Source organism: Alexandromys fortis, unplaced genomic scaffold (genome assembly GCF_014885135.2).
Source record: "Alexandromys fortis isolate MF-2015 unplaced genomic scaffold, M_Fortis_MF-2015_v1.1 scaffold_32, whole genome shotgun sequence".
Classification (NCBI taxonomy): Eukaryota; Metazoa; Chordata; class Mammalia; order Rodentia; family Cricetidae; genus Alexandromys; species Alexandromys fortis.
The window spans coordinates 8,998,745-9,023,731 of NW_026067938.1; positions in this window are offsets into that span (position 1 = coordinate 8,998,745).

A 24,987-nucleotide genomic window follows, 5' to 3' on the forward strand; every position below is an offset into this window, starting at 1 on the left:
AGAGGCAGAGAGAATACATAGGAGGAGAAATCTGGGAAGAAAAGACTGAGGAGTAAGAGCAGGAGGACACCAGAGGCCAGTCACCCAGTCACACAGTCACACATGGAGTAAGAAGTGAAGACAAGATATACAGAAATAGAAAAAGGTAAAAGTCCAGGGGCAAAAGGCAGACGGACTAATTTAGGTACAGAAAAGCTGTCTATAAACAAGCCGAGCTAAGGACAGGTGTACATAAGAAAGAATAAGTTTCCGTCTATTTTTATTTGGGAGCTGGGTGGCAGGCTCCTGAATAGAACAAAAAGTAAAAAGTAAGAACCAACAACACTGTGTAGCTCATGCTGGCCTGGAACTCACTATGTAGCCTAGACTTGCCTAGAACTCTCAGTGGTCCTCTCTCAGTCTGCGGTGGAAGGCATAAAGTTGAGAACTGTATGTTCATCATTTAAACCGTTAATCCTTTGGGACATTATGATCCGCATTCAACATTATCCCGCCACCTTTTTCTGTTCAATAACATTAACATAAAGCATATGGAAATCTTAGTGCACTGAAGGTGTACCTCTTTAGTGTTATTTGGTGGCTACGTTTACAGCTTCTTGGGATGTGTAACATTCATTTTGTCCTCTGGAATGTAGAATATGCATTGTCAAGGAAGGGACTCAGCCCTCCTTCCACCTTAGCTCTTTGTCTCTTCTAGTTCCTGTTCTTAATAAGTTTGAAGACTAGAGACTTTTATACTCTGTCCTGAGAAATATATTTCATATTCTTTATCTATAGAGACAACTAAATTTTCACCTTACTCAGCTACTGTTGAGTTCATTGCCCCAAAGACATGCATTCTTTTACAATGGTGTCTGTGGTTATATTTCTCTTTGCTGTTTTTTCTCTTTGGTTCCAATTAAAAAGATTTTTTTTGAAGATTTATGTTTTTTATTTTTAGTTTTTGAAGATTTACATATTTTTTTTAAAGATTCTAAATGGTGTTAACTGGATATGTTTGTGTCTGAATATACTTACTCATGTATGCATCCAAAAGAGCTTATTGGTTGCCCTGGGAACCAAACTTGAGCCCTTCATAACAGCAGTGTTCTAGCTTGGTCTCTCTTGCTGTGACGGCTACCATGACCAAAAGCAACCTGGGGAGCGCTTATTTGGCTAACACATCCTGATCACAGTTCGTCATTCAATGAAGTAAGGGAAAGGACTCAAATAGAAGAGGCCGGAAAATGGCAGGAAAAGCTGTGTGTCTTGCTTCCGTGCCTTCTTCAGCAGGCTCCTTTATGCAATTCTGTCCAGAATTTGCTTTCTTACAAAAGTCATCTCTTTTTTTACTTTTTCTTCTTTCTTCTCCTTTCTGTCTGCCTTTCATAGTTCCCATACAAACTTTCAGAACTCTCTTCTCTGTAAAACGGCAATGATTAATCTTGACTGTCAACTTGATTTGATCAGCAATCGTCTAAGAGATGTGCCTTTGGCAGGATCGGAGAGGACCCGAGAAAGAGGGTTGGGAGGGCCTGAGAGAGACTGGGGGCGTATCCCAGAAGTATTTCCTGAGAGCAGGCCCTCCCCCAGAGTGGGGGTCTCCCACATATAAAGCGGTCTGAAGAAACAGTGTTGTCTGCCTGCCTTCACTTCATGCTGGTGATGCCACTATCCCATTCGTCTTAGTGCTTCTATCATCCTTTGCTTCCATCAGGTCTTCTGGCCTTCAGGTATGGATTAAAGACCAGTGGCTGTCTCAGAATATCCCTGGCCTTCAGCACCAGATGGGGACTGCTGAAGCATCTGCTTTCATAGATGGAGCCGTATAGGGCGCTTGGCCTCCCAGTGTACTGACAGCCATTACTGCATTGCCTACCAGCACTGTGAAGGCCTATCTAATAACACTTCTTTTGTAAATAATATTTTATATATTAGTATTTCTAGATAATATAAAATAGATAATATTTAATCAGTTCTGGTCCTTTTGGAAATCCTCATATAAAAGTCTTTGCTGATTTACTGAGTTTTAGGCTAGGGCTTCTCACTAGACTAAGGGCATGCTTTAACTATATCATTTTGTCATAGTAAAAAGCTCTCTGTCCTTTCCTTGAAGAGTCTCAGAAAGTTCAAGGAACTAACTTCAATTCCCAGAAAGTAATTGACCTTTATAATAACTGATATTTGGATTTTACTTAGTCTAAGGAAATAGCATATGAAAGACCACCCCCAACACACACACAGGTACACACACACACACACACACACACACACACACATCACTGTAGGCTCTAGATATGTGTAGAAGATTAAAGGCATGTAGTTGTATTGATAAAGACACAGTTGGTCTATGGCTATCACTATTATAGCAAAATAATACCCTTTGAATGATAAACAGAAAAAATGAATTGATCAGTTCTCACCTCTCTGTGCGGTTTTGCTGTTGCTAGAGGCTGGCCCACAAAACACCGCCTTTTGAAACCCATTCTTTTCTGCTGGGCTATTCAGCACTATTTTCTTCCTATTGGGAATAATTTTAAAACACACTAATAAAAGAATAAAAGCAATATATGGATCATTTTTCATATTTTTATTATTCTTTTACGTTTGAGATTTTAACATAATTATATCATTTACTCATTCCCTTTTCTCTCTTTAAAGCCTTCCATATATTCCTCCCTGCTCTCTTTCAGATTATTGTCCCAATTTTTATTAATTGTTGCTGTATGCCCGCACACACACAAACACACACACACAAATGTATTCCTAACTATAACCTCGTAAGTCCATATGATGTTACTTATATGTATGTTTTCAGGGTTGATCATGTGCTATTAGAGCTCTTTGAATACTATTACTCCTACTCCAAAATTCCTTTGTTTACTGTCATTCTTCGGGTGGCTGTTATTCTTTGGGTGGCGCTGAGGCCATGTGGTCTTTCTCCATCTATGTTTTGCATGTCTATTGGTATTTGCCCTGCTCTGCTCAAATTTAGGAAGTCACATTGGTGAGACTTTTGTTCCAGCGAGCCCACCACAAATGACCACTCAGACACAGTTTTTAGCCAACTGAATAGCCTTTATTCCAGCCCGCTGGGCTACACTCAGGTATTTGAGACCCAAGTTTATCTCTGAGCAGTTAGGGGCTTTTAGAGACAAAAACTGCATCCTGGTATTTCTATCTATAGCTGCAGAGGGAGGTTTTGCACAAGCAAGTGGTTTGGCAGATGTTAACATAAGATAGTTGGAATATCTTGATCTCAAGTCCCTAGAATAGAGTTGAATACTTTCCAGTGGAATTCTCCATCAGGTAGATCAAATTCTAGTTAAGGATGAAATAGCATCAGCAAAAATACAAGATAAGAATAAGTTCTCTATGGTCTTGTCCTGTCACACTTTATGTGTGTATCTTTTTGTTTTCCTAGGGGATATAATTTCACAACAGCCCTCCTATCATCATCTGGCTCATACAGTCTTTCAGCTACCTCCTCCACACAGTTCCATAAATCTTAGAGGCAGAGTTGTTTTGTTGCTAGATCCCTTTGGACTGGGATCCACAGCTCTGCATTATGATTGGTTATGATTTTATGTTATAGTATTTGTCTGTTGCAAAGAGAAGTTTCTTTGACGAGGGGTAATAACTTCACTAACCTGTGTGTATAAGAACAAATATTTCGACAGTGGTTAGGGATTATGTTGGTTTTTAATAAAGTAGTGGTTGTAGGTTCTCCTCCAAGATCCATGACTTCATTAGCGCTGGGTAGTTGACTAGACTTTCAGTGCCAGGCATGATTTGACTGGGCCTTATATCCAATTATAGAGCTGTTTGGTTACTGCTTTGGTAGGTGTGCCATTACTGTTCCCTCAGGGTTCTAAAGCCATGCTGGTTGTTGCTATGGCTCATAGGTGTCATTTTTAAAGGACAGTAACTGGCTAGTGTTTTATAGAAATTGACAATAGGTTGTTTCAGTTAATTTTTTTATGGTCATAATGCTAAATTTTTATTTATTTATTTATTTATTTTTCATTAAAAAATTTACACTTCCTCCCCTCCTCCCATTCCCCTCCCACTCCCCCACTCACCTTCCTCCCTCCCCCTCCCTTCTTAATATCTTGTTTAGATTTATAAAAATCATTCACATTCAAAATGCTAAAATATATATGATAAGAGGTGTAAATGTTGAAATTGTTAAATTTTAATGAGGAAACTATGGTTTATAGTCAAATAAATAAAAAATCCCTAAAATAGTAGATTTTATGACTATTTCAGTAGTTCTAGGTATCGATTCCAAAAATTGGTGTCATTTGGCAAAGAAATCAGTCATAACAGGGATTGGAAATCCTCCAGAGAATTATCCACGGCCTTCATGAGATGGAAAGAAAGGCGTCCTTGTCAGTTTCAAATCTCTAGAGTCTCCTTCATGTTGTTTCTGGAATCACATTACATTCAAATGTTTAAAAAGTTACCTTTATTGTGAAGAAAATTCTCAATAATAGACAACATGACTGCTTTTAAACAGGAAGCTTGTATATTATAGGCTTTTTCAGGGTGAAAATTTTATTTTCCTATTGTTATAATTGACATACATACACTAAATATATAATATATGTTTTAACAAAATGTAATATAGAGGCCCTTAGAAGCACAAATATGAGGGACTTTAATAATTTTAATATAATTATAATTTTATATATTTATAATAATATAAAAATAATTTTAATTTTCCAAAGAATAAATACTTTTTTCTACTTCTCAGTAATGTGAAATGTTAAACAAATATTGCACAGCTAGCAATGTGGAGGATTTAAACATATCAGTTCATATAACAGCTCTGAGATCCTCATTAGATGCAGGAGAAGAAACCTCACGGAGGTTAAAGGCTCTTCCTATTGTAGTCCAGCTAGCTGGCATTTGAATTCCCATTTTCATTTTAAAACACTTGTTATTTTAAATAAAAAGATCTCAGGTTCTAAGATCATCCATAGAAGGCATTACACATTTGTTTTAAAAATGCATGCTTCTGAATATCCATCTTTTGAAATTTTCAGTGTTGTGAAAAACATATACTATTGGGAATAAGTATGGAGTCATCATGTTTAGAGCCCAATGGAGTGTAGGCTGCAAACATCATTTTAAAAGCTGATTTTTATCCAAAATGCAATTACATTCCATATATAGGTTGTAGTTTCTTTCATTGATCATTCATCGTTTAAGTATAATGGGATATATATCACTTTAAAACACTAATCATTTCATCATCCTTTTTATCATGCAATCAATTGTTAATAAGCTTCTACATAACATGGCTTATTAATTAATTTCAGGAGATACTCAGGAGCCTCCCCTTTGCCAATTATTGCAGTGTGGAGAAGCACTTGATAATTTTAACTTTGCTGGGTTTTAGTTCATTAGAAATCATAAAGACTATCTCACCCCCCCAAAAATTAAAATCAAATGAGAAAATTCGGTTGTTTATTACCTCCTGTTCCTTCCCCTGCTGGAGATTTGGGTGAACCAGACTGAGGTGTCTTCAAACTTGCTGTCCCTCCTCTTGTGCATATTAAGGATGACAATGCCTCTTGAGTCAAACAAACACCAGATGTCCTTTAAGACACAAACATCTGCTGATTGTCATCCTCACGGGCAAATTATTGTAATCACAAGAAACTGTAACTGACAGAAGATGTCTGAGTGGAACTGTTTCATGATGAAAATGGAGAAGGCTGCAGTTGGGAGTCTTGGGCCCTGGTGCTGGAGGAAGGTGGCTGCAGTTGGGAGTCTTGGGCCCTGGTGCTGGAGGAAGGTGACTTCCTGGGGGCTGACATCTGTGAACCTTTTTGCTGGTCATGTTGGGGAGAACAGAGAGCATTTCCTGAAGGAGCTGGGGACAAACATGGCGTTTCATAAACAACTCACATCTCTGAAGAGCAGCCAGTTCAGATGGGAGAACTGGAACGAAGCAAAGTTGTTGTCTGTCCTTCATCTTGAACTATCTTGTAGGAGAAAAGGAAGTAGGAGAGAAATAAACAGACAAGGTACTTCACACCGAGCATGTGTCTCATCCCAGACAGGATATCAGTGTCCCCCTGCTGACCCTGGCCTCTTCCCAAACCATTCTCTGTCATGCTTATTGCTGTGCCCATCTTTAGCTCCAAGAACTCGTGAGCCATTGAGAAATAGCTTAAACTTTGCACAGCCATCTATGGTCTTCCATTGTATTAAATAACAGTAGATAATTTGCTGGAAGTTTCCTTAGGAGCCCCTCATGGGTCAGTAGTCTTTATGTGAACTGTGTAAGTTTCTAGATGGACCATTTTCAAGAATCAATATGTAGTTATTTCTAAAGACTTAAACCACATTTATCACAAAAATATTGCTAATAGGCTGTAAATATCATTTTGAAAGCTGATTTCATCCAAAAGTACAGCAACAATCCCACAGATGCTATAACTTCTCTCATTGATCATTCATTGCTTTAAAAGTAATGAACTATAACGGGATTTCACAGCAGCATCCTGGCCATTTTACCGTTCATTTCATCATACAATCAATTACTAAGAAATTTCTAAATAACATGTTCCTTTTCAATATATGAATTAACTTCAGGAAATAGTGTGGAGCCCACTTTGTGCCGGCCATTGCACAGGGTGGAGGATCAGCGGTGAACAAAACTGCACAGGATCCCGGCTGTCTTGCAGTTTCCCTAGAAAGCGTCTTCAGGAAGTCTCCCTGTTCTGTCTACCTTACCATAGAGAACGGTGAGGATAAGTAGGATTTAACTCTTCCGTTTTTGTCATCAACAATGCACAAGCAGCCAGACTGAGAATATCAATTGCAAATGAGTTTGCTTCTTTAGGAAAAGAAAGTTCTGACGGTATGTGGAAGCACAGGTTTTCCCCATGACAACAAACAGAGGAGTGTGGAAATCCAACATTAAGTTCTAGTGGCAGTTTTACCTCCATTGTCCTCCAAACCTTCTTTTGCTGCCGTCATTGTCAAGAGAATTCTATTACGATCTAAGGCCGTGGGTCTCAGCCTTCCTAATACTGACACCCTTTAATACAGTGCTTCACGCTGTGCTGACGCCAACTATGAAGTTATTTCTTTGATGCTAATAACTGTATTTTTGCTACTGTTATGAATTTAAAGTATATATCTGATATGTAGAATATCTGATACGTGATCCCTGAAGGGGTCGTGGCCCACAGTTTGATAACCCCTGGGCTAAGGAGAAGGTAACTGCTTTTAATCTCGAACTACCCATAGCTTTGTCTTCTGCAGAAAGTCTGTGATGTCTGGGCTGTGGAAACAAAACTTATGAAGGGATTCTTAGCTGTAGGAAAGTGACAATGCCTGACAAGAGGTGGCACACCACATGTTCCTATCTGCTGTACCCTTCTACTGTGACATTTTGGCTGCCCTGTCCTCATGAGGGAAGCCAGATTTGCGTTGTTTCTGTTGTTCTAGTTACAATACCTGACATGGGATTCTAGCTCAGCACCTCCTTCTACAGAGAAGAAACAGCAGACTAATGAAATAAACACATGCCCAAGGATGTGTGGCCAGACATATAGATCTACGTAAGGTTCCCACCACCCTGCACTCTGTGACCTTTCACAGATGTCTGCTATGGTGGCAGAGCTTCCGGGGTAACGGTGTGGTTCCTGTGGAAGCAGGCAGGCTGGTTATGCTGAAAAGCTGCTGAGAATTCAATTTGGCAAGTCTTTAAGACCTCAACTAAAATTCTCCTATTAAAGAGGCTCCAATTCTCTCCATCCATCAACTTTGGAGTGTTTTTCATTATGGCTACTACTGGGCATTCTTTATTAGGAAATCTAATCAGCAATAAAGCACCTGACTGATGGATGGAATATGAATTTTACTGCTGTGTGGGGACAGGGTTTTATTTTGCCATCCGGGAAAATGAGATCTAATTGGGGAATGAGAGACTTATAATCCTGCCTACATCCTTCTTGTTGTCCATTAAGGCATCAGTCCAACTTCTGCATTCTCTTAGGGTGGATCTGGTTCCTCAGCTTTTCCCAGTGTCGTTTGCCTTCGATTCTAGCTCTGACACAAGCCTAATATATCTAGCATACCCTTTGGCTTTCAAATGATTTCGGAGAAGTTCCACTTTACTTTTCTTGGCTGAAGGTTGTGGAAAGACCATCCCCCACAAATAGTGGGCCTGAGGTTGTAGCGGCATTAAGGAAGTGTGCTTCAGATTGCCAATGGAGATTACAAGGCTAGGCCTATTTATGTAGACATAAGGAGCAATGAATCAACAATTGAACTTTAAAAATACAACTCCAAATGTGGAGGACGATGGCGAAGGTGATGAAGTGCCCATTGTGGGGTGCACAGTACCCACACAAGAGGCCAGCTGTGGCATCATATGTCTATAACCCTAGCACTGGAGGTTGGCAACCATAGACATGCAGATCTATGGAGCTGCTGGCTGTCCATTTTAGCCAGTTGGTGAGTTCTCATCCAGTGAGGGACTGTCTAAAAAAGAAAAGATTGTCAATGAAAGAGAGAGGACATTTGCATTGATGTTTAGCCTTTGCATGCATGCAAATACATATGGACATGCACTTCTATACACGTGTACACACATGGAGATATAGGGATACCCCACAAGCACACAATTCTACTCAGTTTTATGTCAATGTTAGCCAGAAGTCATTCAACTTGAGGACAAGAAAATGATGCCTGCTTCACATTGTCATGAGAGCCTGGGAGTACACGACTAAGCTTTTATATGTGGACCTTTATATGCAGTTAGCCACAAAAAGAGATGGAATAAATGTGACAAAAAAGTCAATCCCTTCCGAAGGAAACAGCCTTTTGCCCTCCCTTCTCAGTAGATGTTGTGTTAAATGAAGATGCTCCAGAGTAGGACAGGTTATCATATGCCCTTTTCTTCCGGAATCAGAAGCCCTTAGGTGGCTTCCTTTACACTTGATCCTTGCTCAGGCCCTTCACACTGATGGACCAGCAAACTGGGCTTATTTCTCCTGGAACCTTTGCTTCCTGCTCTTCTGGCACAGGCTATAAATGTGGTGCGTTTTACAGTTTGTTTTCCAAGGAGCTATTTTTAAACAGCTACGTGTTTATTTATATGCTCATCTCCGAGAAGGTAAAATGTTGATGCGGTATTGGTGGAAGGAGATGATGAGAAGGAGAACACTTGATTTGAAATTTTGGAAGATGAATTAAAGCATCTAATCAGGCTTGGTCAATGCAGAACTCTCTGGCGGAGGGACTTCTGTTTCCTATGTATGGTGTAGAGTAACTGGGCAGGTTTTTAAATCAAGTGGGAACAAAGAGGGGAGAGACGTCCAAGTGTGTCTACAGAAGAATATAGATGGAGCAGATCTGTTTTATACAATGAAAGTGCACAGAGAACCTTGGAGAGCAGACATGACCGTCTCTGGAGACTTTGAATTTCCTTGTCGTCAAGTGGAACAGAAATACCTTTTTTTTTTTTTTTTTTTGGGTAAGTGCACTTAAACATTTTGTAATGTAATAACCAGAAAGAGACATTTCAGCTTTTATACTAAGGCAGAGTAAACAAACACGACTGTACAGACTATATAACCTGAGCCAGTTGTAGCCCTGTCTCGTGGGTACCACGTGATCTAACTCTGGCCCCTGCATGAGTAGTATGAGTCAGAGCCAAAGGAAATTGCTAGTCTGGGAAAAGAAACTGAGATAAGGGCCCTGCAACTCCTTCATGGAAGTATACCTAAATCGAGGTAGCTAAGTGGTGTATAAGAAGTTTTCTATACCATACTTCTGTTCGTTTGGGTTTGCAGTGCAGATGCCACCACAACAAGACAAAGTGCCTGTACTCTTGTAGAGTCATGCCAAATTAAAACAGCAACTCTCATAGCAAGTTAAACTTTGGGGATAGTCACATGTATTGATAAATGTCCCAGGAGTTAGAAATTTAAAGTAGAAAATTAACGCAGTGAAAATAAAACCTACTGTAGGGCTTCTGCTGTTGAGAGATTGTTTCAGGCCATTGGAAGACATCAACTCCTATTCAACAGCTCTGCTGTGGCTGGTGGTGATTTTCATTTCAATACTTCATCTCTAGTTCCTACTGTCCTTATCTTGGACACAAGTCTACTCCACTCTAGAATTGCTCCACAGTTTGGATTGTATAGCTGAACAAATTTTGGATCAAGTTTAGGAAATCTAATATAGAAACCTATGATCGAGCTGGGATAGGAAGGCTAGCCTAAATATACAGAATATGCTCTAATATTGTACACTGTTCATGCAAAATCACAGATCAACTCAAAGGTAGCAAGACACGTGTTTGGTTCCAGGTTGGACTGTGTCATGTTACGTTTGAGGTGAGTTACCAAAGAAAGAGATTCATGTTACATCAACTTTCATGTTCCAAGTTTAGGTAACAGTTTGATGAAGTTTTACATAATAGAACAAATGAAATCATAAAGTCATTTTCAAATATATTAGTGTAAATATTAGGTAGGTGAATTAAAATTGAGAAATCTCTGCTGTAGTCCTCAGATCCTATCTGAAGACACTTGACCTTTTGGTGGGTGGAAGCTAGCGGTCCATGAAATTAATATCTTCTTAAAGGTTCCACCTGTTAGTCATAAAGATAGTAGATCCAACACAGAGGTGGGAAAGGGATAGCTTTAAATGGGGCCAAAGAGAACCCATAATAAATTGGATGCATCGTGATGAATTGTATGGTCGTGGACGCACAAGGTTCCAATTTCTCCACAATCCTTAAAGTTCTAATATGCTAATCCACTTTGCAGAAGCTGCAGAGAAACAGTTCTTTTCAGGAACCTCCAGTTACAGCATCATTGTTTAAACACAAGCTGAAAAGTAATGCAAGACATACATTTCTCAAAATCACTCATGAAATTAAATTCACTTGCGAAGTTATTTTGTACATTGTTGATATAAATGGAACACCAGCTGAAGAACACGTGCCACACTTACAAATAGTAAATGGTAGAAATAGTTCTTTAAATATATACACCACTATCAAATAACTACAACTAACAATCAAAATAACATCTAAAAGTGTGCTCAGCACAATGTAAGTGGTCAGTTAGAGCTTTCGTGTGTGTTCACAGTTTTCAGGTGAAAAGGAATTTTGGTTTCCATTATGAGTGGGGTTTCTTCAAAGATACCTTCATCTAAAATACATTGTATGAGAGACAATGGAATTTGTTAAAATAACATGAGGATTCTAGTGGAAATGATTAACTATTGTCTTCTTTGATCTTGACGAGCCATCCTTGCTGTCCTCTCAAGGGCTCTCAACCTTAATGCTTGCATCGCACCGCATATGAGAAATGTTGATATTAAAGTGTCCACGCAGGAAGCTTTTCATTTTTCTGTCTCTAGTGAACAAAACTGTAATTATAGAAGATGCTTTTCTAGACTTTTGATTATTTTTTCCTGAAACTTGGAGAACTTTAACTCTACCTTCTTTCATGCACATTTTTTCATTTTTTAGGTTTTATTGTTTTTAGTGAGCTATACATTTTTCTCTGCCTCCATCCCTTCCACCCCCTTATATACTCTCTCATGATGCTCACACTTCCAATTTACTCAGGAGATCTTGTCTTTTGCTACTTCCCGTGTAGATTAGATCCATGTATGTCTCTCTTAGGATATTCATTGTTGTTGAGGTTCTCTAGGATTGTGATTTGTAGCCTGATTTTCTTTGTTTTATGTCTAAAAGCAACTAATGAGTGAGTACATGTGATAATTGTCTTTCTGCATCTGGGTTACCTCACTCAATATGATGCTTTCTAGATCTACCCATTTGCCCTCAAATTTCAAGATGTCATTATATTTTGTCACTGAGTAGTACTCCACTGTGTAAATGTACCACATCTTCTTTATCCATTCTTTGGTCAAGGGGAATTTAGGTTGTTTCCAGGTTCTGGCTATGACGAATAATGCGGTCATGAGCAGAGCTGAGCACGTGTCCCTGTGGTATGATTAAGAATCTTTTGGGTATATACCCAAAAGTGATATTGATGGGTCTTGAGGTAGGTTGTTTCCCAATTGTCTGAGAAATCGACATACCGATTTCCAAAGTGGTTGTACCAGGAGTTATAAGGTTAATTGTGTGTGTAGGGGGGTAACTTTTACAAACAATGAACACAGACATCATCTCTGAACTTAATTCTGGTGGAATAAATTTGAGTGGAATGATGCTTTCAAATATAAATCCCTGTGGCACGTGATGATGCTTTATATATTATATATCATCAGTCCTGTTCTTTAAGACTACTGAATGATTGTCTTTCAGTTTCCAGAGTTTGCCAAGAGTGAATAAGAAAAATAATCCAATAACAATAGGTACAAAACAATAACTCTCTTGTTCAGCAGTCTTTCGAAAGATCTAGCTAGCTTCTTGTGTGAATCTTGCCTCTTGCTTCTTGTATGAGTCCTTCCGAGCAGAGGTGCTCAAGCTATCAATGAATGAGAAATACTTATGTATATGTACCACCAGAGATTTTGATTCATATGTTGAGGTAAGGTTTGACTATGGGTAATTTAAAGTTTATCTGTATATAATTTTGGGACACAACAGAAGTTTGAGTGTCAGTGCTGGAAGCTCCTTGAGTTCCTGTTGGATGAGTAAGCTGAGGATGATTCTAGATTCTATTTGAGGGGTCCAGAACTAGATTTAGGAATTCCTACTATGTGTTTATTCATGTCTCCTTCTGTATTTGAAAATTCAAGGGCAGACCAGTCAGCAGTACTCCCATATAGAACCCAAGAGTCTAATGTAAGACTAACACTTTTCTTTGGAATGTCAACAATAACATACTTGTAGTTTGAGATGACTCATTTGTATAACTATTAATCACTCTTGTTATTTTTAAAGATTTGTTGTATTTTATCTCTCTGGGTATGTGTATGTATGTATATATATGATATATATGATATATATATATATATATATATATATATAGCATATAGGCTTCCATGGAGGTCAGAAAAAAAAACATCTTTTCTCTTGGAGTCAGAATTTTACATGACTGTGAGCTGATTAACGCAGGGGCTAGGAACCAAATTCAGGTCCTCTGCAGGAACAGCAAGCATCCTTAATTGTGGAGCCCGGTCACCGCTATTATCAACAATTCTTTTTCTAAAACTTTTCATCAAATGGGAAAAGGAAACTCACGAATTCCTTTAATTCTTTCCCCTGCAGATGGGAGGCAATTTCTCCGATTCTGGTTTCCTTGGCACGTGGATAACACATGGGTGTGGCGGGAGAGGTTCATTCTAATTCTTTCTCAGGACTTGACTCACACCCATAGGACATATATCAATAAAGAATTTATCAAGTGGGGCACAAATCATGGGATACTACAGTGGTCCAGGGCACAAGTACGTCCTGATGCCTGGCAGCTTGGAATTGGCAGCGGGATGATGAGGCTATGTTGCTCAGGGTTAGGATGTGGTTTCCCTGTCTTGCTGCCGAATGCATCCTGCAAAGACACCCTTGGAACTTGTGGTTTCTTCAGGGAGGTATGTTAGCTAATCAGATTGTCCTCTGTTGTGGCTGTGGAAGAACAACTGGGTAGAGTTACTGTGTTTTCAAAGAAGACATTTGTTGGTCTAAATACCAGTGTTCTTTTCTTAACCACACCTATAGTTTCAAACCCTAATTCATTTAATTTCTAATTTAAACTCATCTTATTGCCTTCAGTAAACTATGCCTGGAGACAGGAAAATTACCAGAGCCTTTGCCATCCCTTTCTCCAAACCATCCAGTGAGAGAGAACTGCTACTGAATTAGCGCACGACTTTAGAGAAACCACAAAAGTCTGAACATACTAATTTTTTCATTAAAGTTCCAGAAAGCTCAACTTAAGTTTTTCAACAGCGGCATTCATATACTATTAAATTCTCTGTAATAAGCAAATTTTGAAATCGGGATGAAAGCTAATTATAGAAATCCTTTGCCAGAGTTGTTTCTATTTACGTCTCTAAAAACCACAGAAGCAAATACCTTCTCGGGCTTCCTAATGCGTCAGCATCTTCCTGATTCCCGAGCTCTTTGAAGCTGCTCTTATATCCTCTTCTTGAAAATGTATTGTGATTGCAGATTCCAAGCTCAAGGACAACTTCCCAAGTACCCAAAACACTTGCACTAAAAGTAGATGGAAGATGAAAGCTGTTAAATACACACAGTGATTGTCTGTGATTTCTTTTGCATACATTTAATGTTCTGTGGTGAGTGTCTCATCAGAAGCAGCAGCCCACAAAGGAGATGTACAGTAAGAAACGGGAAATGTTTATAGAATATTCCTTTCAACCACCAAACCTGAGGTATGACTTTGGGGTTAGCATTCAGTTCATAGAAACTTTTGAAGAAAAGTAATTGTAATTGTTTCAGAACATAATTCTTAAGGTAGCACAAAGGGTGTTTGGGCTTTGCTATCGGAAGATTTTCTAGACAGTGCTTGCCTATGACAACTGACTCAGGTGCCTGGGAGGGCTGACCCATTCTGAAAGCAATTCTCTGCGACATTCTGCATCTTAAGGCACACTCAGCTGACCCAGAATTGACCAGTACCCAATCTACACCACAGCTCAGTCTTGGCTTTGTGTTAGAATCACCTGGGGAGCTGTTAACAATGCTGATGCCAGGTAATTAAATGAGGACCAATTAAATAAGAGTCCCTAAGGGCGAGGCCTAGCTATCTGCAGCTTTTAAAGGCTCCCAGGTGATTCCACTGGGCAGGGCTGGTTGTAAAAACACCACTCCTTATCTAGCCCACATCCAGAAGGTTCCAATTACCTCAGCATTTCCCTTCTTCAGGTCACCAGAGTGGGGTAAGAGGCTGCTATGAACTCCTAGAAATTTTTCTGTTAAAAAAAAAAATCCCCAAGTTTAAAAAATAGCCAATTATAAAATAAAATACACAATGTGTAGTCTATTAAAGATTTGTAAGTTCATGAATTCTGTGTCTTAAGCAATTGAACTATGTTGCTCTAAATTCTCTCTAGTGAAACTATCATGGTTTAAGACAGTGGTTCTCAACCTTCCTAATACTGCAGCCCTTTAATAACAGTTCGTCAAGTTGTGGCGACCCAACCTACAACCACAGAATTATTTTCATTGCTAATTCATAACTGTGATTTTGCTACTTTTAGGAATTGTATACAAATGTTTTTTGGAGACAGAGGATTGTTAAAAAGGTCACGACCCACAGATTGGAAACCACTGATTTATGGAATCTGGATCAGAGGATTTGATTCTCAATGCTTTGGAACTGTATGTTTATGTATTTTGTCATTATGAAAACACTATTATAACTGTTGAAGATAGGTGATACGTAGCATGGACTGCCATGACTCAGGGTTCTTCCTAAATCTCTGACTTGTGATCTCACCGGCTCCTCATAGCAACGCAGTCTGTTGTGTGCGTGTTTATCTATGGTGCTATGGTCAGCACGTAGATCAGAAAGGAGGAGGAGGAGGATTGAGTCACCGCCCTGAGGTGACTCACTTGAGAATGTAACAGGGCAGAAGTGAAGCACCTGCACTGTGACTCCAAAGTCAGTCCCCTAGCAGACACAGGATAGAGGGGACATTGACACTTGGCCACTGTAGTCCTAGCTGGAATCCTAGAGAACAAAATATTCACCAGCAACCTGTCTTACAAAATGTTTAAGATTATTTAGATGTATGACAAAATAATGGAACATTGACAAAAATAAGGAAACAAGTTTTGGTGAAGTTGGCCCCATCGTGGACATACAACACGACCATATGTTCCCATAGAAACCGGCATCAGAGGGTAATGGTTCTCTCATCACAGCACCTGAAACGGAGTGAGGTTTCTCTTCGTCTTACCACATAGTAGTTAGGAGAAGTCAAAATGGACAGAGGTAACTGTTCTAGAAGGTGGAGGCACAGGACTACCTAGCCAGAGCAAGAGCTAAAGAGATCAATATTCTGACACTCCTACCATCAACTCTCAGTTAGAAAACTCTCACGGACAGGAATCTATTCTGCCATAAGAAAATGATAAGGATGCTACAGAACATATTCTGGATCTATAATTCTATCTACCTATATTTTCTAGTTGTTTTTGGAACTATAACATGACATGGCATCTATACTAATCCATCTATAGCCACTTCACAGAGAGCCCTTCCTCTAACGTCATCTCACACATGGCAACTGTAGATGACGTCAAGTTGAAGGAAGGGTCTGGGCTGGTGGGTGAGTGCAGGGGAATTATTCTTGAAATTCCTCTCCACATTCAGCAAGCATTTGTTTGGATTGGTTTGTACCTAAGCTTTGCATATGTTTTGATGAGAATCATTCATGCATATATGAATACACACACACACACGTATGCACACACATATAGAGGCAAGTTTCTGGAGAAGCACCTCTAATAAGGCTTAATTCTTATTTGTCAGGTTTCTCGATTTTCCTCTCATCTGTTTTGATCAGATATAGACCATAAATAGAAAAAAAAGGAAAGATTAATACTAGTTCTAAAAATGATTTTATGACTATGATTAATTTCAGTCCTTAAGTGTTAATATTTTTCATAGAATTGTCTCTGGATTTCTAAGCAGCAGGAAGCTCCTAACTGCCAGACAAAACTCCCTATTGACCAGGACTAAAATAATACTATACATCAGTAATACACTCTAAGTGTGAATCCTGTCCTTAGTGTTCAGACAGCTCATCTTCATGTAGAGCCCAGAGAGTTGAGAGGACTTTAGTAATAAAACTGAGATGAACTTTTCAAGTCAGATTATTTTCATTTAAACACAGTAAAGGCATGTGATGTAGCTTCTACGTTTGGGCTAAAGGTCAAGGTCTCCTAGGGGTTCATAGCTGACTTTCCACAGGCTCAAATCAAATGGCTCTTCTGACCTCTGGTGTGGCCAGTGCTGCTGGGAGCCAGGGTCAGTGCTGTTGTCATGGGGTCAGAGAATCCAGTTGTCTGCCGGAGAGATGCAATTAGATACAGTTCAAGGGTGCTCAAAATGACCTCCGTATCCAAACAGCTACTCTGCCTGCCTGGTACAAAAAAATTCTACTTCCAGAATGCTCTGTTACAGCTTCAATATGACAAAAAAAGACCATTTTCATATTGTGATGAGTCCTTAACGCTATTCATAATAAAATCCTAGCCGTTCCTGGTCTGTTAAACAGTTGGTGCCGAGAAAAACTTCATGCTCTGTGGCAAACAGCAGTGCCTGAGATCAAGTGCTGAAACTGTAACCGTGTTTTCTGTCTTTGGCTCTCCTCTTCCCGAGGCTCTGCTTCTTAGAGACTGTATGCTGCCCTGAATGCCTCCCCTGCTTGTTCTTGCTCCCAGTTTCCTCTGATCCTCTCTTTTCAGAACATCTCAATTTCCCGAGTCTGATTCCTCTGGAGGCTACATCCTTGAGAAACCAAGAAGCAAAATGCAAAAAGAGTTTTAATCAAGAGTTTGGAAACTCTGAAACTGCCAGAAATGCACCTGGAAATGCCAGGAAAACACCCAAGAAATGAGTTGGTTAAAGATTAATAGAAGCCAGGGATAAAGTCAGACTTAATAAAAACTAGAAAGAACAACTATGTGTAGAATACACAGGAAACTCAAATGGTGAATAGCAGAAACCAAATAAATAACTTGATTGAAAACTAGGTAATAGACCCAAGTAGTCACTTTTCTCAAAAGAATGTGTATAAATGACTGACAAGTATGTGAAAAATGCTCATTATTACTAAGTATCCAGGAAATGAAAATGAAACCTGTAGTTATGTATCACCTGGCTGCAGAGACAGAGTGCCTATCAAACAAAGCACCAACCAACCAACCAGAGAAACAACAACAACAACAACAAACCCAAACCAACTAATGAATAAGGAGAAGCCAGGCAGTGGTTGAGCATGTCTTTAATCCCAGCACTCAGGAGGCAGAGGCAAGCGGGTCTCTGTGAGTTGGAGACCAGCCTGGTCTACAGAGCTACTTCTAGGATTGACTCTAAAGCTACTAAGACACCCTGTCTCAAGAAAACAACAACAACAATAATAAGATGATGAAAATGGAACACTTACATAATATTTGTGGATAATAATTAGTACAATTATTGATTAATCCTTAAAATAGGATACAGTTTCCTAAAACAAAAATTAGAATCACCTTACCATTTAGCAATCCTAATACAGAATGTATAACTAGAAGAAATGAATTCAGATATCTCAGAGTATGAAAGAAATCCCTGCATTCCCATGTGTGCTACAACTTCATTCAGAATAGTCAGGAAACAGAAAGAGCTCACATGTGCATTACCTGGTGATTGGGAAAAGAGAGTATGTCAAAAGTACCCAAGGAGCACCATTCCACTGTAAACAGGATGCAATCCTCTTCTAAGCCATTTGAAGCAGTGTGGCTAAACTGGAGATCATTTGCTAAGTGAAATAACCCAGGCTTTGAAAGGTATGCGCAACCTGATCTCGCTCATACACAGAATCTGAAAAACTTGATTCTGTGAAATAGAGAGTCGAGTGCCAATTTCCGTAGCCTGGGGAGAGAAGAAGGGCAGGGGTGAGGCCAGCCAACCAGCAGTAAGTAAGAGAGGGGACTACGAAGTTCAGCGGTGCTATTACAATAGGTGGCTTAAGATGACTACGTGGGACAGGGATATCTTTATTTCTTTCAAAGAAGAGGAAAAATTTGAAGAAATTAAGAATTTTCAAAATTTTTCAAAGACTATGACATGGAGAAATGGTAATTGTTTGAGGGGATTTGTGTTCACGTTGATTTAAACATTACACGATGCATGCATATGTCTAAATACCACATGGAACCCTGCAAATATGCACACTTCTGTTTCTTTGAGTTGTCACAAATGAAATTTAAGCCAAGGAAAGGAAAGTAAGAACCTCAGTTCTGCTTCAGACTCTCACTGGAAAACAGTATTTTTTCTTTTGAGAGATACGGCCTTGTGGCCATGACCAGCACCCAAGATATAGGTTGTTTAAGAGAAGTTGGGAGTGTGTGTGTGTATGTGTGTGTGCTATGCAGATATGCACAAGTTCTTGTACTAAAAGTACACACACTTAGATAACACAAATGATTTTAGGAAGGATTCTGCTTAATTTGGCTTTTTCCATGAGTTCATTTATTGATCCATGAATCCACAAGGAAAAATAATTATATTTAGATTTAATCATATTGTAATGTCTTTAATCATACTGGACTGAGCAAACATGGTGCAGTAAGGATCTATCATGAAAGTGTTTTCCAGTAGAAAGAGAAGCTCTTTATGAAGTCATGCCAGAAATATCTTTACAGGAACATATGAGGGAGCCTGAGACAGACCATGATTTATATGATTAGAGAGAGCCAAAAAACTTGCCTTTGTAAATTGAGCATTAAAGACTGATAACAGTGCCCCTTGTAAGAATACCAAAGTTGTGTAGGAAATGATGAGACATAAAGGAGAAATGGTTTCACTATTCTAGAGAGAGGGGTCCCGTGCAGATTAGGGGCTTCTGTGAGTTCTTAAACTTCACCTACCAGACGGACAATTTCCTTCTCTCTCCACAGTAGTGGTGATGCAACTCCCTGCATCATCAGAGGTCATAAGAGTCCTCTGATTTGAGCCTGTGAAAAAAAATAAAAAACCCTAGCTATCTAAGTAACCATGTGAAACTTTATAAGTTCAAGGTAGAAGATATACTGTCTTAGCTACGGTTTCTACTGCTGTGAAGAGACACCATGACCACTCTAACTCTTATAAAGGAAGACATTTAACTGAGGCTGGCTTACTGCTACAGAGACTTAGTCCGTTATCATGGTGGATGGGACATGGTGGCATGCAGACAGACATGGGGCTGGAGAAGAAGCTGAGAGTTCTACATCTTGATCCACAGGCAGCAGAAGTCTGTGTCCACACTGGCCATAGTTTGTCAATGCCCACCCCCACAGTGACACACTTCCTCTAACAAGGCCACACCTCCTAATTGCAGCGCTCCCTATGAGCTTATGGTGGCCAGTTTCATTCAAACTAGCACACACACCATGTGTCTTTCCTGTTTTAAAATTTAACTAATCGGATTGTGAAATTCCATCTTGTCCACTTCTGGAACATCTCCTCATCTTTAGATGAAACATAAATATGATAATGTCTATAGTTTCTAAGAAATGAGAGAAGGACTTTCATATTTAGAGTATCGTGTAATATTTGTCATTATTTTTTCAGTTCAGAAAATTAGGCATTTATTAAAGTATCACAATGTGTTGTGACTCTGGATGCAGTTAAGCAGTTGTGTGTTTTGACTTTCTTCCTTTCCTCTATTCCCTTTCCCCCTCTCCCTTTCTTCCCTCTCTCCATCTTTCCTCTCATCCTTTCTCCCTCCATTCCTCCTCCTGTCACTCCTACCCTTTCCTCCCTTCCACAGTGGGACTTTTCATATAGCTAGCTTTGGAGTTCTTTTGATGCCAGGAGACAGGATACCCTCAGCTCATCCTTGTTTGCTGTTAAGTCTATGCAGCCATACTCGTCCAGAGTCTTCCCACCCCTTTGGAAGTGTCTCCTAGTTTCAGTGAGGAAAGAGAGTCATATCCCCAAACAAAATGCTGAAGAGAGATCACAGAATTTGGCTTGGGCATTTAGAACAATTTTTTCCTGCAAAAATGAACTCCCATTTCTATATACACACACTGTTCTGTGAGACTGACTTTGCCTTAAGGTGAATCTCATTTTAATATAGGAATTTATTTCACATTACTCTTTCGCTATCACTCAACTATCTGATATTGTGCAAAAACAACTGTACTAATGATATTGAAATTACGACTTTCCAGTTCGGTAGTTAACATTTGGCAATTGTTTCAAAACCTCCAAAAAGCTTTTGGTTGTTGTTGTTATTAAACATTACTCTATGAGGACCTATTTTCTTATGAACATATGTCTCAATAATGATTCAGTTTTCCTTGCTTGTTTCAGACAGGTAAAATTTTGTTTTAAGGAAGAATGAAAGTCACATGTAGTTTAAGAACTTAAATTAAAACCTGCTTCAGGGAATGACTAGTGTTGTAAAACAGAAGTCAGTAGAAATGATGCATGCCTGAGTTTCCCAGGACCGGCTCGAATCAACTGTGTGTGTGTTATAGATTCATAAACAGCAGGCACTCGGCAGTCGTAATCCCGTAACTATGCTTCTTTTTGAACACTTGCTAGGACGACGAATACACATAGCTGTTCACTATTTACATTAGAATGGATGTCTCCGACGAATGGCGTCCAAGGCTATATTTGACTAAGGGAAGTGTCATTACAATCCTGCACTAATTTGGAAGTTGTTTGTCAGATGACTTGGCTGTTTGGAGCAGATCTGAGAGCCCAGAAACTGCAAATCAGATGTCTCCACACACTTCAACACTGGTTGTTTTGTTTGGAAAAACCTCGTTTTCGTCTGTTTCCCCTTATGTACATGAAGTTCAAGTCAGCCAAGGTTTCTTGTCTTGTTTGTTTTCCCTTGTGAGGAGGCACCTTGCATTTTGAAGCCAAGAAGGACTTCATATTAAATTCAAACCAACGAATGAACTCTTCTAGACCCATTTTCGTAATCTATAGAGCAAGAATGATCACATTTAATGATGTGGTTGTATTAGAAGAGTTATGTCATCTAACACAGGAAAGGAATCCAATGGAACGTGTTGTGTAGGAAGTATTCTTCAAATAGTAGTTCACTTTTACTTCCAGCCTGGGGTAGGTCTTCAATGGTAATTCATCTTTATCCCTCTGCCTGGGGCAGGTTGGAAGCTGGGAAGAGGAGGAAGTTTCAAAGATGGATTTGCCATTATTCACAAGAGATAGCAGCCTCAGTTGAGGAGACATCAAAACAGAAAAAGTAACTCAAAACTCCATGATTATTTGGAGCTCCTGGGGCAGTCATTGGTCCCAATAACTACAGACATGTGTACAAGTGTATTTGCTATATTTGCTGTATTTCTCAAAAGATTGTGAGACAGGAGCCAGACTTTATCATTTTTTAAGCATTCTTGTTTCTCTTTTTTATTTCTCTTTTTTCCCTATTCTTTTCTTTTTCTTCCTTTTTTTTTCTTTTTGAGTGCTGTGGATTAAAATTAGAACATTCCACATGCTAGGCAAGGATTCTACCACTCAGCTTCATTGTCAGCCCTCTTTATGTCTATCTTTTATTTTATGAAAGGACAATTGCCCAGGCTGGTCTTCTACTCACTCTGTGGTTCTGCTGACCTTAAATTTGGAATCTTCCTGCCTCGGACCCTGAGTAGTTATGATTAGAGGCCTGCTACCAGGTAGGCTTAAAAATATTCTTAATTCATATGCTGTACTAAAAAAAAAATCACAGACTACATTTGACCCACAGTTCATATTTGGTCAACATTGACCACTGGAAGACTGCAGAAGATAACAGATTCAAGTGTCTTTTAAAACGTCTTGTACACATTAAAAAGCAAGGTATAAGTTGCAGAATGTGGTTTTAACTGTGTAAAAGTATGTAACATTTTTTATGCTGCATTGGTTTAATGATATAAGGATGTGTGTTTAGTTATGTAAATATGTGTTGCATTAGTTTCACCTTGCCTGCCTAAGGCACCTGATTGGTCTAATAAAATGCTGATGGCCAATAGCTAGGCAGAGAAAGGATTTGTGGGGCTTGTGGGCAGAGAGAATAAGGATGAGGAGGAATATAGGCTTGAGAGGAAGAATGGGGAAGAATGAGAGAGAAAAAGGAAGAGCAGAAGAGAAAGAGGGAAATGCTTGGGACTGGAAGCCAGGCAGCCACTTGAGACAGCAAGAAAGTAAGAAAAGGTTAAAAAAAAAATCTGAGTCAAAACAAGGTAGATAAGGAGAAACAGCTTAATTTAAGTTAAAAGAGCTATCCAGAATCTAGCGTAAGCTAGGCTGAGCATTCTTAACTAGCAAGTCCTCCCTGTCATCATTTGGGATCTAGTTGGTGGCCCAAAAGAAAAAGAAAAACCTGGGATAGACGTCTGTGTCTGTACGCAAATCTTTATGCTAGAACTGAAACTGCATTTATCCTTTTCGAAAGTGTGTTCTTGGGATTTATTCCTTTAGGCTTACCTCTTATGAACTAGCAAAGCAGTAAACATTGGCACTAACACAATCCATGTCTGGTAACTAGCGAAGTATACGACACTATAAAAGCTGTTAGTTACTGTGTTGGTCACTATATCTATCTATCTATCTATCTATCTATCTATCTATTTATATCCTTATTTATATTTTTTATTAAATTATGTGTGAAAAGCCTCACTATGACAGCATGAGAAGTTTAGGTCTCTTTTCTTTTACTTTTTTATTCCCTAACCATGTTTCTTATCTTTAGTGAAATGTACAACATCTCACGTGTATCACTCAGACAATATTTTTAAAGGTGTGCACTTCAATGGCCTCAAAAACCATCACATTATCCAGTAACCTTCACTACCACCTATTTCCTTTTCCTATGGTAAAACTGAAGCTCCATTCCCATGAAGTAATATGTCCTGCATCGCACGGCTGTGGGCATCTGCATGAACTCTGGGTCTTTGAGGGGATAATCAAGATGAAATGAGATCACATGAGCGTGTGTCTTCAAGAGAAAAGTGATTTCCATTGTCACTCAGGGGAAGAGTGAGATTAATGCAGGATTATTTGGGGGGTAATTCCTAAACTATCTTCACAGCTGAGGTGTTATCATTCTGGGATGAAAAATCTTGGGACCTGGAATGATGTGGCATGTCCATCTCCCGAGGAACTAGAGAAAGGATTTGCTCTGACACAGGGCTCCTGCTGTTCTATAGAAGGATGTCTTTCTGCCCAGGTAGGATATCATGATGAGTTTCTCCCTCTCTTTGTGTTAAAAATGGCTTCTTATTCTAAGAAACAGGAGCCGTAGGAGCAGCTATTGCAAACTATGAATTCTCAAAGTGCTTTAGCATATGCCCACCAGGCGACATCTACAAAGCGCACCAGCACCAATTTTACTGCTTCCAAGGGAGTGAAACAAGACAGAGATCGAATGGCTTATTGCTGGGTGGGGTGAAAGTTGGAAACTGCCCAAGGGAAGAAATACTAACCATTTTTTATTTCTTTCCCCAAGTCTTATATAACACATACACGCTTATAAAGTACACCGTGGCAACTTTTGTATAGACATTTTCATGTAAACCATGCTCTTTTTTTTCCCCCAAAAATGTAATGTGTGCTGAAGGAAAGATTAATTTTCCAAAATAAACCAGTCTTCCAGAACTTTATAGATGTGAGGGGAGAGAGCAGAGGTACCTTTTAGAGCTAGCCTTTGTTTTGGCAGTCCTCTCTTACTCTCTCCTTGCTCTGCGTTGCTCTGGAGAGCTTCGATCCATCTTTGGCTAATCCTCAGCATTGTTCTGCAGGAGACGTGCTCAGACACAGGCCGGAGATTAATTCTAAACTGGATTGAATTCTAGCTGATTGCACACTTGATCGTTGCAGTCGTGGGAAGACAGTTGCCGAGAGAGAAGGGAACAGCCATTAAGGAGTCCCAGTTTAACAATGGCATGATCTGCAGTTTACTAATTAAAAACTATGGTCTTGGTGGTGTGGCCTGTGCTCTCCTGAGTGTTCCTGGAGAGTAACACCACAGTGTGATGGCTCAGGAGGGCTTGAGAAGGCTTTCACGTGGAAAATGGGTTCTTGTTGTGCCCCTAGTAAGTAAAACGACACTTAATTCTTTGAGTGTTTAAGAGCCTGGAATTTTAGTGGTATGGAAGTGAGTTTTTAAATGTATCTAAGCAGACATTCTCAAGTTCTGTTTCTAGACACCATGTACGGAATGATCAAATATTCAGCTGGACCTCGGTGGGGCCCAAAGCATAGAAATTAGACCCAATTACTTATTTGGCTAGAAATGTTTTTGAGAAAAACATATTGCATAAAACTGATAGACAAACAGTGCATTTATTTCCCCAAATCTTAATACTATGAATGTGATATT